Source organism: Elephas maximus, chromosome 20, assembly GCF_024166365.1.
Source record: "Elephas maximus indicus isolate mEleMax1 chromosome 20, mEleMax1 primary haplotype, whole genome shotgun sequence".
Taxonomy (NCBI): domain Eukaryota; kingdom Metazoa; phylum Chordata; class Mammalia; order Proboscidea; family Elephantidae; genus Elephas; species Elephas maximus.
In genome coordinates this window covers 11480535-11497863 of record NC_064838.1, presented here as the reverse complement: position 1 = coordinate 11497863, position 17329 = coordinate 11480535, and the positions used below count along the sequence as shown (strand labels likewise).

Here is a 17329-nt window from a genome sequence, read left to right as displayed (position 1 = left end):
GCTGCAGGTCTAGGAAGTGGGGGACTCAGGTCAGAGCCTGTGTTTGTCGCCACTCTACTACTCACCCACCGTGACACGCTTGCAGACATCTCGGGTTAGATCTCAGAGGCCAGACCGAAAGGCAAACAGAAGAAAGTTTCAAAAAGAACAAGAACCTTCCCTTTCCTATGTTTGCTTGCTACTCTTTCTTTTGGCATGTTGTGCATAACTTTGCTATCTTGACTAAACATCTAAGATAAATGAACTTGAAGTGACTTAAATTCTGCTTCCAGCTAGGACCTCTTTTGTGTCTCATCTGTAGAATGAGTCAGAATCGACACAACGGTAATGGGTTTGGAGTTTGGTATCTGTAGAATGAGGATAATAGTAAAGGCTGCCTCATGATATTGTGGGGATTAAAGAGGTCATGTGGATAACACGCTTAACAGAGTGCTTGGCAGGAACACTCAGTGGTTTGTAGTTTTTGCTCTCTCTCTTTGCACTATTGTTACCTGTATTAGTAGTAATGATGAATACTACATGGTCAGAGCAGGCCTCACCAAGAAGCTGAGATTTCAGCAAAATGTAAAGGAGCTGACAGTGTCAGACGAGCTGATATCTGGGAGAAAACATTACCCAGGGAGAGGAAGTAGCTCCCTTGGTAGACTTAAGACCGCCCCTTACCTTGTTCTGGAGTTCCTGGGTGGTGCTAACGGTTAATACGCTTGGCTGCTAACTGAAAGGTTGGAGGTTCGAGTCTACCCAGAGACTCCTTGGAAGAAAAGCGTAGCTATTTACTTCTGAAAAATCAGCCACTGAAAACCCTATGGAGCACAGTTTACTCTGACACACGTAAGGTCACCATGAGCTGGAACTGACTTGAGGACAACTGTTTTACTTTATTATTCTACATTTTCTTGTTTTCTTTTCCCCTCCTTGCCAGCCCTGGAATGTAAGTTCCTGTGTGTCACAGCCCCAGGACCGAGACTGGCATGTGGCAGGTATCCTGTGCACAGCGTAGTGTTTGCTAAATAAATAATGTTGGACACCAGGAAGCCTGGAGAGAAAACAGTTGTTCTCTTTGGCATGGTTCTGAAAAGTAACAGAGATGAAGCAGGCCATGGGCCCCATGTTCCCTGAGATCCAGGCCCTCCCTCTCCTCCCACCTAACACCTCTGATTCAGATTTATCCCGGGGGTTGAATCCCTGCTCAACTGCTGCTAAAACAGAGTTTTTGGAAGTTTCTGGAAATTGTTTCAGCTGGCAAAAAGAGGACTAGGGGCAAAGAGAGATGGTGCACAGAATTTTCTGAACTATCTTGGAGTGGCTGTTTCTGGGTGTTAAAGGGTGGGGAGTGAGCTGATGGGAGCTTCAGCTCTGTGGTCGAAGTGCTTTGTGCTCATGTCTTTCTGTTCTTTTCTACTCTGGCTCCTAAGCCAGTCTTGCTCTTTCTCAGCAGCTGTTGGGCCCTTTTCCTCATTCTCCTGAAAGGAGCCTCTATCCTTTGTGCCCCATCGGGCTGAAACTGCTGTGCCACATGACGCCTGCTGTAACAGGCTGGGCCTCTCCACTGGATTCCAGCGTCCCTGGGTCTACAGTCTCTCTCAGCCCTTTCTTGCTCTCAACTTTAAAGCTGGGGCCAGAGAGGAAAGCACGCCTCTGGACCGATAGACGCTGCTCTGTGTTATGTGTCATCTCTCTAAGGTGACCAAGTACACTGCAATTTAGAGGGAAAGGCTTCCTGAGACTGGAACATTCATCAGCCCCACAATCATAATAGGATGTATTGGCTTATCCCAACCACTCTATTATCATGATTTAAAAACTTTAGTTGACCAAACACGTTCTTTGCCAGAGGCAGGAATACAGAGATGGATAGGGTATTACTACCCATCTCGAGGAATTACATTGCCACTGTAATGAAAACTGTTACTGACACCTGTGTAGGACTTTAGAGTTCACCTCTTTTTGCATACATACGTAGATCATATACGCATAGTCATGGGTGTACTTTTCAACAATTCTGTGGATGAGATCAGCAAGGCTGAGAAAGGTAGTACCTGGCAGTGCTAAGAAGCCCATCTTACTCTCCACACTGTTGTTAGGTGCTGTGGAGTCAATTTTCAACCCACAACTACCCCACGCGACAGAGTAGAACTGTGCCATAGGGTTTTCTAGGCTGTAAACTTTATGGGGAGCCCTGGTCATGCAGTTGTTAAGAGGTATGGCTGCTTACCAAAAGGTCAACAGTTCGAACCTACCAGCTGCTCCTTGGAAACCCTATGGGGCAGTTCTACCCTGTCCTATAGGGTGGCGATGAGTCAGAGTCGATGGAAATCTACTGAATTGACTAGAAGGCAAGGGGCTTGGTTTGGTTTGGTTTTAATCTTTATGAGAGCAGATCTCCAGGTCTTTGTCCCGCAAAGCTGCTGGGACCATCAACCTTTTGATTAACAGCTGACCTTAACTGTTGCATCACTAGGGCTCCTCTCCTGATTCTAGATGCCAAATAGTTTTTACCACTACTGTGTGCTGACCAGGAAGGAGGCAGGGTAGAGCAATGCATTCTAATAATAGGGTTCAGAGTTAAGCACAGGGGAAGGAGGCATGTTTCTGGCTTAGAGAGAGTCCTAGAAGGCATCACAGCAGAGAAAAAAAAAAAGCAGTATTTAATTTGGACCTTCAGAGACGAGCTGAATTTCTTCTATCCATGGAAACTCCAGACAGGGAACCAGCTGGAGAAGACCTGGGGGTGTGAGAAGGGGAGGGAGCAGGGGAGGAAGTGCATGGGAGGGAGCAGGGGAAGGGAGGAGGACAGGGAGCGTGCGGGAGGGCCAAAGGCCACCCAGAGGCCATTGGAGTCTTGCCATAAAGAGCCTTCATTTCTGTACTCAGGAGGTTGGACTTGATTCTTTAGGCGGTTGGGGGCCACTGATGGTTTCTGAGCATTGAAATGAAATGATCAGAGTTTTGGCTTAAAGAGACAATTCTACTGACTATGAGGAGTAAAGGTTGGAAGGAACATTTTTTTAGGGCTCTTAAATATGTGAATCTATTTGGAACCTGTGTCAGATGTGCTGACACTTTATGATGTTTTCCCAGAGGGTAGGGGAGGTGGCGGGGAGTAAAAGGCTCACAGGAGATGCCAATGTTTCTGGCTTCTCTGCCTTTATGTGTGCAGCTGACAGAGGGCTAGAGGAGAGCCATGTCTGACGATGGTAAGTCCACTTCAGAGAGGCTTCTGCAGGATACACTGCAGACCCCAGTGGGTAGTGAGCACCATGACCTCAGAGCTCAGAAGGGTGGGGCTGAAAATGGAGGTTAAAGTTCTCAGTATGTGACCTTCTTCCCCTGGCCAAGCAGGCGGAGGCCACGGGAGGGCTGCATGCCTGAAACCCTGTGGGGGGTGAGCCAGAAGGGATGCCAAAGAGAGAAGGGCTCCATGTGGGCTCAGAGCTTGGGTGTTGTGACAAGGGATGGGAGGGGTGCTCTTCTTTCCTCACATTTTCCCTGGCCAAGAATGTAACGGCCCTTACACGCCATGCTGTGAAATTTCCATTTGTTCTTGTGTAGCTAAGGCAGTGTCCACTAAAAAGCTGAGGGCTCAGCACTGGGCCTTTCCTTATTCCACACAGGACACAGAAACACACTTTAAAAGAAGGATAAACCAAAATCCAAACCAGCTGCCGTTGAGTTGATTCTGACTCATGGCAACTCCATGTGTTTTACAGTAGAACTGTACTCCATAGGGTATATGTATCTATATATTGTTGTTGTTGTTACGTGCCACCGAGTCAGTTCCAACTGATGGTGACCCTATGCATAACAGAACGAAACACTGCCCGACCCTGTGCCATTCTCACAATCGTTTCTTTATTTGAGCCCATTGTTGCAGGCACTTTGTCGATCCACCTCACCAAGTGTCTTCCTTTTTTTTTGCCGACCCTCTAGCTTACCAAGCATGATGTCCTTCTCCAGGGACTGGTCCCTCCTGATAGATAACATATCCAAAGTATCTGAGACAAAGTCCCACTCTCCTCACTCCAAGGAGCACTCTGGCTGTACTTCCTCCAAGACAGACTTGTTCATTCTTCTGGCAGTCCATGGTATATTCAATAATCTTCACCAAAACCTTATATTCAAAGGCAACAATTCTTTTTCAGTGTTCCTTATTCATTGTCCAGGTTTCACGTGCAAACGAGATGACTGAAAATATCATGGCTTGGGTCAGGCGCATCTTAGTCCTCAAAGTGACATCTTTGCTTTTGAACACTTTAAAAAGGTCTTTTGCAGCAAATTTGCTCAATGCAATACGTTGTTTGATTTCTTGACTGCTGCTTCCATGGGTGTTGATTGTGGATCCAAGTAAAATGAAATCCTTGCCAACTTCGATCTTTTCTCCGATTATCATGATGTTGCTTATTGGTCCCATCGTGAGGATTTTTGTTTTCTTTATGTTGAGGTGCAATCCGTACTGAAGGCTGTGGTCTTTGATCTTCATCAGTAAGTGCTTCAAGTTTTCTTTGCTTTCAACAAGCAAAGTTGTGTCATCTGTATATTGCGCATTGTTAATGAGTCTTCCTCTAATCCTGATGCCGAGTTCTTCTTCATATAGTCCAGCGCCTCAGATTATTTCCTCGGCATACAGACTGATTAAGTATGGTGAAAGGATATAACTCTAATGCTCACCTTTACTGATTTTAAACCACACAGTATCCCCTTGTTCTGTTCAAATACATATGTGCAAACAGTTTCAACGCTCTCATTATTTCCATTCTAGTTGTTTCATTCCCACTAATTTAGTCTCACTGCCCCCAAACTTCTCATCTGTACTTTACAGTACCTGTTGTCCATTTGGTCTCATATAGATAAGCTTTTAAAAGAGCACAGTACTCAAGGGTAACATTCTTTACTTTTTGAGCTAACCTGCTGTTTACTTGAAAGGTGACTTCAGGGGATAGTTTCGCTTCAAGGTTTAAAGAGTATCTCAGGGCAATAGACTTTAGGAGTCGTCCAGTCTCAATGAGTCCAGTAAGTCTGCATTCTTCGAGAATTTGAAATTCTGTTCCCCACATTTTTCTCAGGATCCATCTGTTGTGTCCCTGATCAGAATGTTCAGTAGTGGTAGCCAGGCACAATCTAGTTCTTCTGGTCTTAGAGGAGACAGTTGTTCATGGAGACGATTACTTCTGTAGTCCAGCTCCTTCTCTGATTCTTGAGTTTTCTTTCTCTCTCTCTTTTTTTTTTTTTTTTTTACTGAACTTTAGGGGAAGGTTTACAGAACAAACTGGTTTCTCATCAAACAGTTAGTACACACATTATTGTATGACATTGGTTAACAACCCCACGACATGTCAATACTCTCCCTTCTTAACCCTGGGTTCCCTATTACCAGCTTTCCTGTTCCCTCCTACCTTCCAGTCTCCTCCCCACCCACCCCCAGGGCTGGTGTGCCCCTTTAGTCTTGTTTTGTTCCATGTGCCAGTTCAATCTTTGGCTGAAGGTTGAACCTCAGGAGAGGCCTCATTACTGAGCTGAAACTGTGCCTGGAGGCCATACTCTCAAGGTTTTTCCAGTCTCTGTCAGGCCAGCAAGTGTGGTCTTTCTTTTGGGGTTAGAATTTTGTTCTACATTTTTCTCCAGCTCTCTCTAGGACCTTCTATTGTGATCCCTGTCAGAGCATTCAGTGGTGGGAGCTGGGCACCATCTAGTTGTACGGACTCAGTCTGGTGGAGGCTGTGGTAGATATGGTCCATTAGTCCTTTGGACTGATCCTTCCCTTGTATCTTTAGTTTTCTTCATTATTCCTTGCTCTCGAAGGGGTGAGACCGGTAGAGTATCGTAGATGGCCCCCTGACGGCTTTTAAGACCGCAGATGTTACTCACCAAAGTAGAATGTAGAACATTTCCTTTATAAACTCCGTTATGCCAGTTGAGCTAGATGTTCCCTGAGACCATGGTCCCCACAGCCCTCAGCCAAGGAATTCGGTCTCTCAGGGAGTTTGGATGTGTCTATGGAGCTCTGCCTTGTACAGACTGTGCTGTCTTCCCCAGTATTGTGCACTGTCTCACCCTTTGCCAAAGTTACCACTTATCTATTGTCTATTAAGTGTTTTCCTATCCCCACCACTCTCCTCACTCATAACCATCAAATAGTTTCTTCTTTGTGTAAACTTTTTCATGAGTTTTTACAGTAATGGTCTCATACAATATTTGTCCTTTTGTGATTGACTTATTTCACTCAGGGTAATGGCCTCCATATGTATCCATGTTATGCGATGCTTCACAGATTCATCACTGTTCTTTAGGGTTGCGTAATACTCCATTGTGTGTATGTACCACAGTTTGTTTATCCATTCATCTGTTGATGGGCATCTAGGTTGTTTCCACCTTTTTGCTATTGTGAACAATACCACAGTGAACATGGGTGTACATATATTTATTCATGTGACGACTCTTATTTCTCTAGGATATATTCCTATGAGCAGGATTGGTGGATCGTATAGTATTTCTATTTCTAAGGAAGTACCATATCATTTTCCAAAATGGTTGTATCATTTGCATTCCCACCAGCAGTGCGTAAGAGTCCCAGTCTCCCCGCAGCCTCTCCAACATTTTTGATGTGTTATCGATTCGTGCCAGTAATGCTGGGTTGAGATGGTATGTCATTGTGGTTTTGATTTGCATTTCTCTGATGGCTAGAGATTGTGAGCATTTCCTTATTGTGTCTGCTGACCGCTTCAATGTCTTCTTTGGTGAAGTGTCTGTTCATTCCCTTTGCTCATTTTTTAATTGGATTATTTGTCTTTTTGTTGTAGAGGTGTTGGACTTTTCTTGTAGATTTTAGAGGTTAGAACTTTGTCTGATTTGTAACAGCCAATTTTTTTTTTTTCCCAGTCTGTAGGTTTTCTTTTTACTCTTTTGGTGAAGTCTTTTGATTGGCATAAGTGTTTAATTTTTAGAAGATGACAGTTATCTACCTTATCCTCTGGAGCTTGTGTGTTGTTGGTTATGGTTTGTATCCTGTTCATGCCGTGTATTAGGGCCTCTAGCATTGATCCTATTTTTTCTTCTATGAATTTCATAGTTTTTGTCTTTATATTTAGGTCTTTGATTCATTTTGAGTTAGTTTTTGTATGTGGTATGAAGTATGAGTCCTGTTTCATTTTTTTGCAGATGGACATCCAGTTTTGCCAGCACCATTTGTTAAAAAAGACTGTCTTTTCCCCCATTTGATGGACTCTGGGCCCTTGTTGATCAGGTGACCATAAGTGGGTGGATGTACACCTGGGTTCCCAATTCTGTTCCATTGGTCAATGTATCTGTCATTGTACCAGTACCAGGCTGTTTTGAATACTGTATCTGAGGTCAAGTAGTGCAAGTCCTCCTACTTTATTCTTCTTCAGTAGTGCTTTACTTATCTGGGTCCTCTTCCCTTTCCATATAAAGTTAATGATAAGCTTTCCCATCTCTTTAAAGAATGTTATTGGTATTTGGATCTGGGTTGCATTGTATCTGTAAATTGCTTTGGGTAGAATTGTCATTTTCACAATGTTGAGTCTACCTGTCCACGAGCATGGTTTGTCCATTCATGTAGATCTCTCTTGGTTTCTTGCAGCAGTGTTTTGTAATTTTTTTGTATAGGTCTTTTACATCCGTGGTTAAATTTATTCCCAAATATTTTATTTTTTTAGGGGCTTTTTTTCACGATTTCCTTTTCATCGTCCTCTTTATTGGCGTATAGGAATCCAACCGATTTTTGTATGTTTATCTTGTATCCTACTGTTCTGCTGAATCTTTCTACTAGTTCCTGTAGTTTTCTTGTGGAGTCTTTCAGATTTTCTTAGTATCATATCATCCTCAAATAGGGAGAGTTTAACTTCTTCATTACCAATTTGGATGGCCTATATTTCTGTTTCTTGCCTTATTGCTCTAGCTAAGACTTCCAACACAATGTTAAACAGGAGTGGTGATAAGGGGCATCCTTGCCTTGTTCCTTTCTCAAGCAGAATGTTTTCAGCTTCTCTCCATTGAGAATGACGTTGGCCATTGGTTTTGCATAGATGCCCTTCATTATGTCGAGAAATTTCCCTTCTATACCTATTTTATTGAGAGTTTTTAATCAGGAATGTGTGTTAGACTTTGTCGAATGCCTTTTCTGTGTTGATTGAGATGATTATGTGATTCTTTCCTTTTATTTATGTGGTGGATTATGCTGATTGATTTTCTAATGTGCAAACATCCTTGCATACCTAGTATGAGTCCTACTTGGTCATGGTGTGTTATTTTTTTGATATGATGCTGAATTCTATTGGCTAGAATTTTGTTGAGAATTTTTGCATCTATATTCATGAGAGATATTGGTCTGTAATTTTCTTTTTTTGTGGTGTCTTTGGTTTTGGTATCAGGGTTATGCTGGCTTCATAGAATGAATTTGAAAGTATCGCTTCCTTTTCTATGTTCTGAAATAGTTCGAGTAGTACTGGTGTAAGCTCTTCTCTGAATGTTTAGTAGAATTCTGCAGTGAAGCCATCTGGGCCAGGGCCTTTTTTGGTTGGGAGTTTTTCTTTTATTATCTTTTCAACCCCTTCTCTTGTTACGGGTCTGTTGAGATTGTCAATCATTTTGTGTTAGTTTGGGTAGATAGTGTGTCTCAAGAAATTTGTCCATATCCTCCAGGTTTTCAAATTTGTTGGAGTATAGTTTTTCATAATACTCTGTTATGATCCTTTTTATTTCAGTTGGGTCTGTTGTAACGTCCCCCATTTTATTTCTTATTTGGGTTATTTGTGTTCTCTCCTGTTTTTCTTTTGTCAATTTGGCCACTGATTTGTCAATTTTGTTGGTTCTTTCAAAGAACCAACTTTTGGTTTTGTTGATTTTTCTATTGTTTTCCTATTCCCTATTTCTTTTATTTCTGCTCTGATCTTCATTATTTCCTTTCTTCTGGTGGCTATGGGCTTCTTTTTCTGTTCTCTGTTCAAGTTGCATAACTAATGTTTTGATTTTGTCCCTTTCTTCTTTTTTGATGTGTTCATCTAGTGCTATAACTTGACCTCTGAGGACTGCCTTTGCTGTGTCCCAAAGGTTTTGGTGTGATGTGTTTTCATTCTCGTGTGATTCCAGGAACTTTTTGATTCCATCTTTGATTTCTTCTATTACCCAGTGGTTTTTAAGCAGGGTGTTATTCAGTTTCTACGTAATTGATTTTTTTTCCCTTTTTCTTCCTGTTGTTAATTTCTACTTTGATGGCATTGTGGTCCGAGAAGATACTTTGTATTATCTCAGTGTTTTGAATTTTGTTGAGGGTTGCCCTGTGGCCCAAGATGTAGTCTATTCTGGAGAAGGTTCCATGTGCATTGGAAAAGAATGTGTACTTTGCAGCTGTTGGGTGGAGTGTTCTATATATGTCTATGAGGTTAAGTTGGCTGATTGTGCTCTTTAGCTCTTCTGTATTTTTGTTGAGTTTCTTCTATATGTTCTGTCCTTTACTGACAGTGGTGTGTTGAAGTATCATACTATTATCCTGGAACTGTCAACTTCTGTTTTCAGTGCCGGTAGAGTTTGTTTTATGTATTTTGTAGCCCTGTCATTGAGTGCATAGGTGTTTATTATGGTTAAGTCTTCATGATGGATTGTCCCTTTAATCAATATATAGTGCCCTTCTTTGTCTTTTTTTTTTTCCTTTGTCTTTTATGGTGGATTTTGTTTTAAAGTCTATCTTATCTGAGATTAGTATTCCCACTCCTGCTCTTTTTTTGGTAGTTACTTGCTTGATGTATTTTTTTTCCACTCTTTGATTTTTAATAAATTTATGTCTTTGTGTCTAAAGTGTGTCTCTTGTAGACAGCATATTGATGGATCCTGTTTTTTTATCCATTCTGTCACTTTGCATGTCTTTATGGGTGCATTTAGGCCGTTTACATTCAACGTAATTACCGACAGGTGTGAGTTTATTGCTGTCATTTTGTAGCGCTTTTTTTTTTTTTGGTGCTAACATTTTCTTTGTTTCTCTTACTGTCCTGTGCTGAGTTCCTTTTGTTTGTGGATTTCTTTTATTTTTGTAGATTTTGTTTTTATTGAGACTTTTGTTTTTCTCCTTTATTTTGATGAGTACGTTTGTTAACTTTCTTTGTGGTTACCTCAAAATTTACCCTTATCTTCCTAGGTTTGAGCCAGTCTATTACTACTTTATATCACCTTGCCTTCCTCTCCACTAGAAAGTTCCATACCTATAGTGTGTATTCCCTCTTTTATTGTCCTGACATTGTTGTCATTTACAGGTTAACGTCTCTGCTTCCCTGTTGCAATTCTTTTGGTTTTGGATAGTCCTTGGGAGTTCATTTCCTGTGTTGGTGTCTGGCTGGTACATTCTTGCCTCCTAGATTCAGGCTGTGGTCTGATGTTTGTTGTCAGACTGAAGGACTCCCTTTAATAATTCTTGTAAGTTTGGTTTGTTTTTTTACATATTCCCTTAATTTCTGTTTAACTGGAAGTGTCCTAATTTCACCATCATATTTGAATTAAAGTTTTGCTGGATATATTATTCTTGGTTGGAAGTTTTTTTCTTTCAAGGTTTTAGATATGTCATCCCATTGCCTTCTTGCCTGCATGGTTTCTGCTGAATAATCAGAGCTTAGTCTTATTGTTTCTCCTCTGTATGTGACTTTTTGTTTTTCTTGAGCTGCTGTCAGGATTTTTTCTTTGTCTTTGATTTTAGCGAGTATGATTATGAAAAGCCTTGGTGTTTTTCTTTTGGGGTCTATCCTATATGGGGTGCATTGAGCTTCTTGGATGGTCAGCTTTTCATCATTCATGATATTAGGGGAGTTTTCTGTCAGGAATTCTTCAATGATCCTCTCTGTGTTTTCCGTTTTCTCTCCCTGTTCTGGAACTTTGATCATTCACAAATTTTTCTTTTGATTGTATCCCACATAATTCTCAGGGTTGCTTCATTTCTCTTCTTTTTTCTGATTTTTCCTCAAACAGAGTTGTATTCAAGTGTTTGCCTTCAATTTAGTTGATTCTGTCTTCCATCATTTCAAACCTGCTCCTCAGCCCTTCTGTGACACTGTCCAATTCTGAAATCTTGTTGTTTGTCTTTTGGATTTCTAACTGCTGTTTTTGTATGATTTCTAGTTGTGAACTTATTTTGGCATTTTGTTCCTGTATTACTTTCCTGAATTGTTCCATTTTTTGTCTGTATTTTTTATGAGTTTGTTTGCCTTTTTCATAAATTTATCTATTTTTTCCTCATTTTTGTCTGCTTTTTGCTTTAATTCTTGGATAGCTCTGAATTTTAGAGATTTGAATTCCTCGTCAGGTAGTTCTAGTGCCTTTTCTTCTACTGGAAAGTCATCTGGTGTTTTATTTTGGACTCCTACTGGAACCATCCTATCCTTTTTTTTTTTTAATATATGTTTTGATAGTGTCTGCTGTCTTCAGGACATTTAGTAGTTATTTTCTTTGTTTCTTGATTGCAGATTTGTTTGTTTTATCCGGTTATGTCTGAGCAGGCGGGCTGTGTGTTCTTTGTTGCTTCCTTGTCTGTAGTCACGATACTTCTCACCTTCTTGTCCAATGGGCAGGGCCAGTCAATCAGCTGTTATGCATCAGGGCAGGTCCAGATGAAGGGGAGGGGCTGGGATGGGTTGTTTGTGGCATGCACTAGGGCTGACTGGGTGGGCCAGGAACCAGTGCTGGGCAGGTTCCAGTAGGCCGTGCCTGTGGTGCTTGGAGGTGTGATGTTCAATGCATGGTGCAGGTAGGCAGGAAAGAGGGGGGAGGTTGTGATGTGTAGAGCTAACAGGGGCATGGGAAAGAAGGGAGAGAAGAGAGAAAAACAGGAGCCAAAAACAAACAAGCAAAGAAAAAAAAAAGGAAAAAGAGTGCTAAGGTAGCTTGCCATTGGGGTGGAGAGATGAGAAAGCAAGAAATGGAGAAAAGCAAAAAGGACAAAAATAAAGAAAAGGGGAAAAGAAAGAAAAAATAACTAGGAAAAAATTTGGAAAAGAAAAGAAAAACTCCCAGGAGTCCGAGAGTCCCACCTGTGGGGCTGCTAATACTGGGGAAGTGGCTCCCAGGCTGCACAGTAGAGCCTCGCTAGACAGGGTATAGATGTCACACAGCACCAGGTATTCAGGAGACAGGAAAAGAAGATAAATGTAGAGAGATGAGAACTGAGAAATGAAGAAAGACAGAAGGGGAAAAAGAGAGAGAAAAGGAAAAGAAAAAGAGAAATACCCCCAAGGATCCCACCTACTTGGCTGCGCAGATTGGGAGAGTGGCTCCTGAGCCGTGCAGTGCAGCCCAGCTAGAAGGGGCTCCCAAGCTGTGAAAAGAAAAAGAAAACAAACAAAACAAAACAGAACAAAGCAAAACAAGGCAAAAAAAAAAAAAAAAAAAAAAGCCCCAGGGTCCCACCAGCGTGGTGTCGCGGGCTGGGGGAGTGGTTCCCCAGTTGAGTGTGGCTTCACAGCCTTCCAAGAAGAAGCAAAGACGGCACACAGAATCAGGTATTCCAGAGAAAGGAGGGGGAGGTGGTAGGAGGCACTGAAGAAACCAAAAGAGACGGAAAGAGACGGAAAGAGCCAACACCAGCTCAGGGGCCCGGACGGTGTTGGCAGGGCGAATCTAAGGAGCCTGAGGCTAAAGCAGTTGCCTCCCAGCCAAAGACTGTGGCTGACGGGAAGCAGAGGAGGCCAAGGGGGGAGGAAGAAGGGGAGTGTTAGGGAAGTGTACACCGCTCCTTATCGGGTACTCGGTCTCCTGCTGGGAACTTGGTGAAGCTGCTTTCCTGTAGTCCCTGTCCGCTGATCTAGGACGTGGGTGGAGTGAATTCAAGCGGCATGGGTGCTGCAGTTCCCAGCCAGCCGAAGTATGGCAGCCAGCCGGGAAGCTCAGAGGTAGAGCAGCGGGGAGAGAATAGGGGGTGAGAAAGCATTTCTTGCTGGCTACCCGGGGCTCTGCCTCCTGCTGGGAGTTCCGAGAAGCTGCTTTCCCATGCTTCTGTCTGCCGATCCCCGACAGGCGTCCAATATGGCGGAGCTGGGCTGTGTTACCTGATGGCGCCCTCCGCATGTATCTCTCCTCCCTCTCTGTCCTCTGTCAGTTTTTTATTCCATCCCATGCGCATCTGAGTTCTTTATTTCTTCATTTGACACTTCAGGTTCCAGGAATGACGTTTGTCTCTGTTTTACTTAGTTTTTCGGGTCTTTGCTGTAGAGGGACGGCGTGGTGCTTCTGTCTATGGTGGCATGTTGGCCGGAAGTTGATTCTTGAGTTTTCTTACTTCTTTTTAGCTTCAGATGAAGAGAGATCAATAGTTGTATCTTAGATGACCATTTGTAAGCTTTTAAGACTCCAGACATTACTCACCAAACTGAGAGGTGGAACATAAACTTTGAAAAATTGTACTATGCCAGTTGACTGAATTGTCCCATGAGACCATGATCCCGAGTCTTCAAACCAAGAAAACTAATGCTGTGAGGTGATTGGGTATGTCTAGGAAGTATCAGCATCTCTAGTCCCTATTTCTTTTATTATATATCTTTTTGGTTGTTGTTGTTGCAAAATTGTATATAACAGAGCATTTGCCAATTCGTCATTTTCCTTGTGTACAACTTAGTGGCATCAGTTACATTAATCAAGCTGTGCAAACTTCAACCACATTTGGTGTCACTTTTCCCATCACCGTAAACAATAAGTGACTACTACCTGGAGAATGATCTCCCCAATCTTTGTAACCACCAGTGAACACTGGTCTCTGTATGTACACCTATTTTTGTCATTTCATAAAAGTTAGATCATATGGTATTTGTCCTTTTGTGATTGACTTATTTTGCTCAGCATAATGTTCTTCGGGTTCATCCACATTGCAAGATGTTTCAGGAACTTACTTTTCTTTACAGCTGAGTAGTATGCCAGTGTATGTATGTACCACATTTTGCTTATCTATTTATCTCTTGATGGGCACTTAGGTTGTGTCTTAGTCATCTAGTGCTGCTATAGTAGAAATACCCCAAGTGGATGGCTTGAATAAAGAGAAATTTATTTTCTCATAGTCTAGTAGGCTAGAATTCCAAATTCAGGGCATCAGCTCCAGGGGAAGGCTTTCTATGTTGGCTATGGAGGAAGGTCCTTGTCACCAATCTTGCCCTTGTCTAGGAGCTTCTCAGCACAGGAACCTCAGGTCCAAAGAATGTGCTGTGCTCCAGGTGCTGCTTTCTTGGTGGTATGAGGTCCCCCTGTCTCTCTGCTTGCCTCTCTCTCCTGTATCTCAAAAGAGATTAGCCCAAGACACTATCTAATCTTGTAGATCTCATCAGTATAACTGCTGCTAATCCACCATAGTGATAGGATTTACAACACATAGGAAAACTTCATCAAATGACAAAATGGTGGACAATCACACAATACTGGGAATCATGGCCTAACCAAGTTGACACACATTTTGGGGGACACAATTCAATCCATGACAGATTGTTTTCACCTTTTTGCTATTGTGAATAGTGCTGATGAAATGAACATAGGTGTGCCTGTGTCTTTGCATGTCACTTCTATTAGATCCCTAGGATATATACCTAGGAGTGGAATTGCTGGGTCATACGGTAGTTCTATTTTTAGTTTTTTGAGGAATCACTGTACTGTTTTCCACAGCAGTTGTACCATTGTACATCTCCACCATCAATGAATAAGGGTTTCAATCTCTCCACAGCCTTGCCAACAATTGTTTTTTCCTGTTTTTTTGATCAATGCCATTTAACAGGGGTGAGGTGATATCCCACTGTAGTATTGATTTGCATCTCTCTAATGGTTTTTTTTTTTAATGGTTAATGACAATGAGCATTTTTACATGTGCTTGTTAGTCATTTCAGTATCCTGTTTGGTAAAGTGTCTGTGCATGTCATTTGCCTGTTTTTTGATTGGGTTGTCTTTTTGTTGTTAAGTTGTAAAAGTTTTATATATTTTTTGGATATTAGACCTCTATCAGATATATTGTTCCCAAAGATTTTTCCCAGCCTATAGGTCGTATTTTTACTTGTTTGATAAAGTCTTTTGATGAGCATAAGTATTTTAGTTATCTAATTTGTCTTCTGCTGCTTGTGCATTTGTAGGTGTGTTTGATAATCTATCGTTAAAAAAAAAAAAGAAAAACCAAGTCCCATAGTTTTGCCTATCTTTTCTTCCAAGAACTTTATAATTTTAGCTTTAACATTTAGGTTCTTGATCCTTTTGAGTTACTTTTTGTGTATGGTGTGAGGTATGGGTTCTGTTTCATTTTTCTGCAGGTGGATATCCAGTTTTGTCAGCATCATTTGTCAAAGAAACTGTTTCTTTCTCATTGAATGGACTTAGATCCCTTGTCAAAAATCATTTGTCCATAGATGGATGTATTTATTTCTGGGCTCTGAATTCTATTCCATTGGTCTATTTGTCTGTTGTTGAACAAGTACCAGTCTGTTTTGATTACTGTAGCTGTATAATATGCTTTGTAATCGGGAAGTGTGAGGCCTCCTACCTTGTTCTTCTTCAAGATTGCTTTGGTTATTTGGGGCCTCTTTCCTTTCCATATAAAGTTGGTCATTAGTTTTTCCATTTAAGAATGGTGTTGGAATTTTTACCAGTATTGCATGGTATGTATAGATTACTTTGTGTAGTATTGACATTTTCACAGTATTACATATCCCAGTCCATGAGCATGGAAAGTTCTTCCATTTACATGGGTCTCTTTTAGTCTCTTGTAGCAGTATTTTATAGTTTCCATTTTCCCTGGTTAGGTTTATTTTTTTTTTAATCTTATTTTTTAGGCATTATAGTAAAATGGTATTGTTTTCTTGATTTCCTTTTCAGATTTCTCCTTGTTGGTGTAAAGAAACTCAACCGATTTTTGTGTGTTGATTTTGTACCCTGTAACGTTGCTAAAGTTTTTCTGGCAGCTTTCTCTCTTTCTTCTTTAGAAAATGTACAGCTTAAGACAGAAAATATAAAGCTTTCTTTCTTTAGAAAATATACAGCTTAAGACAGATATATAGATTTAGCCTAAATTGGGGTGAAGAGTTTCTGGAATAATTCATGCTGGCTCAGGGGTTTCTGGCCATAGCTGTCCCTGCCCAGACTAGCAATTATTGGCAGAGAGAACATAAAGAAGTTCTTTCAAACTCATATTTGGGGCCTTCTAAAGGGTTTTTGTTGTTGTTGTTTTTTTTTTTGTTTGTTTCGCTTATTTCTAAGGTGTTTTGTTAAGTTTGTTCTAATTCGGAATTCCATCATCTCAGAACAGATTCCCAGAAGTTAAAAAAGTGTTACTAAAAACATTTTATCCATAAGTATTATACTTACACTGAAATAAAACCAGCCTTACTTCTTTATAATTGTATTTATAATTATGAATCAGTTCTCTGAGTGCTGTGAATGGTGCCACTTTGGAGTAGAAACTGATGGTTGTTTAAATGGCCTTTGGAATGGTCTGAAGTAGTCCAAGCTGGAAGCAGTAATTTTAAATGTAAATTTCTAGTTGGTGCAAACGGACCAGTATGGGCTCCTTAATTGGTGTTTAAATGGCCTTTGGAGTGGTCTGAAGTAGTCCAAGCTGGGAGCAGTAATTTTAAATGTAAATTTCTAGTTGGTGCAAACGGACCAGTATGGGCTCCTTAATTGGGGCCAACCTGGCTAGAAGAGAGAGTAGAAACTTCTGTTTCCTGGGAGCTGGACATGTCAGATTTGTCTGCTATGGATTTCCTGCACACCATTTCTATGATGCAGGCTTGAAACTGCTTATTAATCAAGCAGTAGATGATGGAATTGTAGGCACAAGCTCTCCTGCTTGGCCATCTGGGCCGTAGCTGTCTCCTGCTGCTGAGCTCTGAGGGACCCCAGCAGCTGGGAGTAAGAGAGGCAGAGGAAGGGAAGGGGCACAATGAGGCAGAAGATGAAGAGGTATAGTACTCGGTGCAATATTTTGTGCCCATGGTGTACCAGTCAGGGCCACAGGAACACTGCAGGCCTTCAGGGATGAACCTGCTACAGAGCCCAGGGAGGCCTGCATAGCACAAACGCAGTGACCAAAGATGAAGTAGCCCTGACAGCTGGTGATGAAAACAGTGAAGACAGACAAGAGGCAGAAAAGGAAGCCCCCCGCCCCCCGCCAGGGATACATTGCCCAGAATGTAGTTGAGCAGCTGCCACAACTTTCTGTAGTGCAATGTGGCCACCGGCACCATGACATTGAATGGTGTCCCTTGGCCACAGGATCTGGAGTGGAATCCAGTCCTCTGGGGAGCAGGTGAAACACCTTTGATCTCTCTCATTGTCTCTCAGAGCACCAGGCTTTTCTTCATGTATCAGGCAT

At 41.7% G+C, this 17329-nt stretch overlaps 1 pseudogene; it reads right to left on the bottom strand.

Annotated features, from left to right (window-relative positions):
• Positions 1-16631: 16631 nt before the first annotated feature.
• LOC126064369 (short-wave-sensitive opsin 1-like) lies at positions 16632-17288 on the bottom strand (annotated as a pseudogene).
• Positions 17289-17329: the final 41 nt, after the last annotated feature.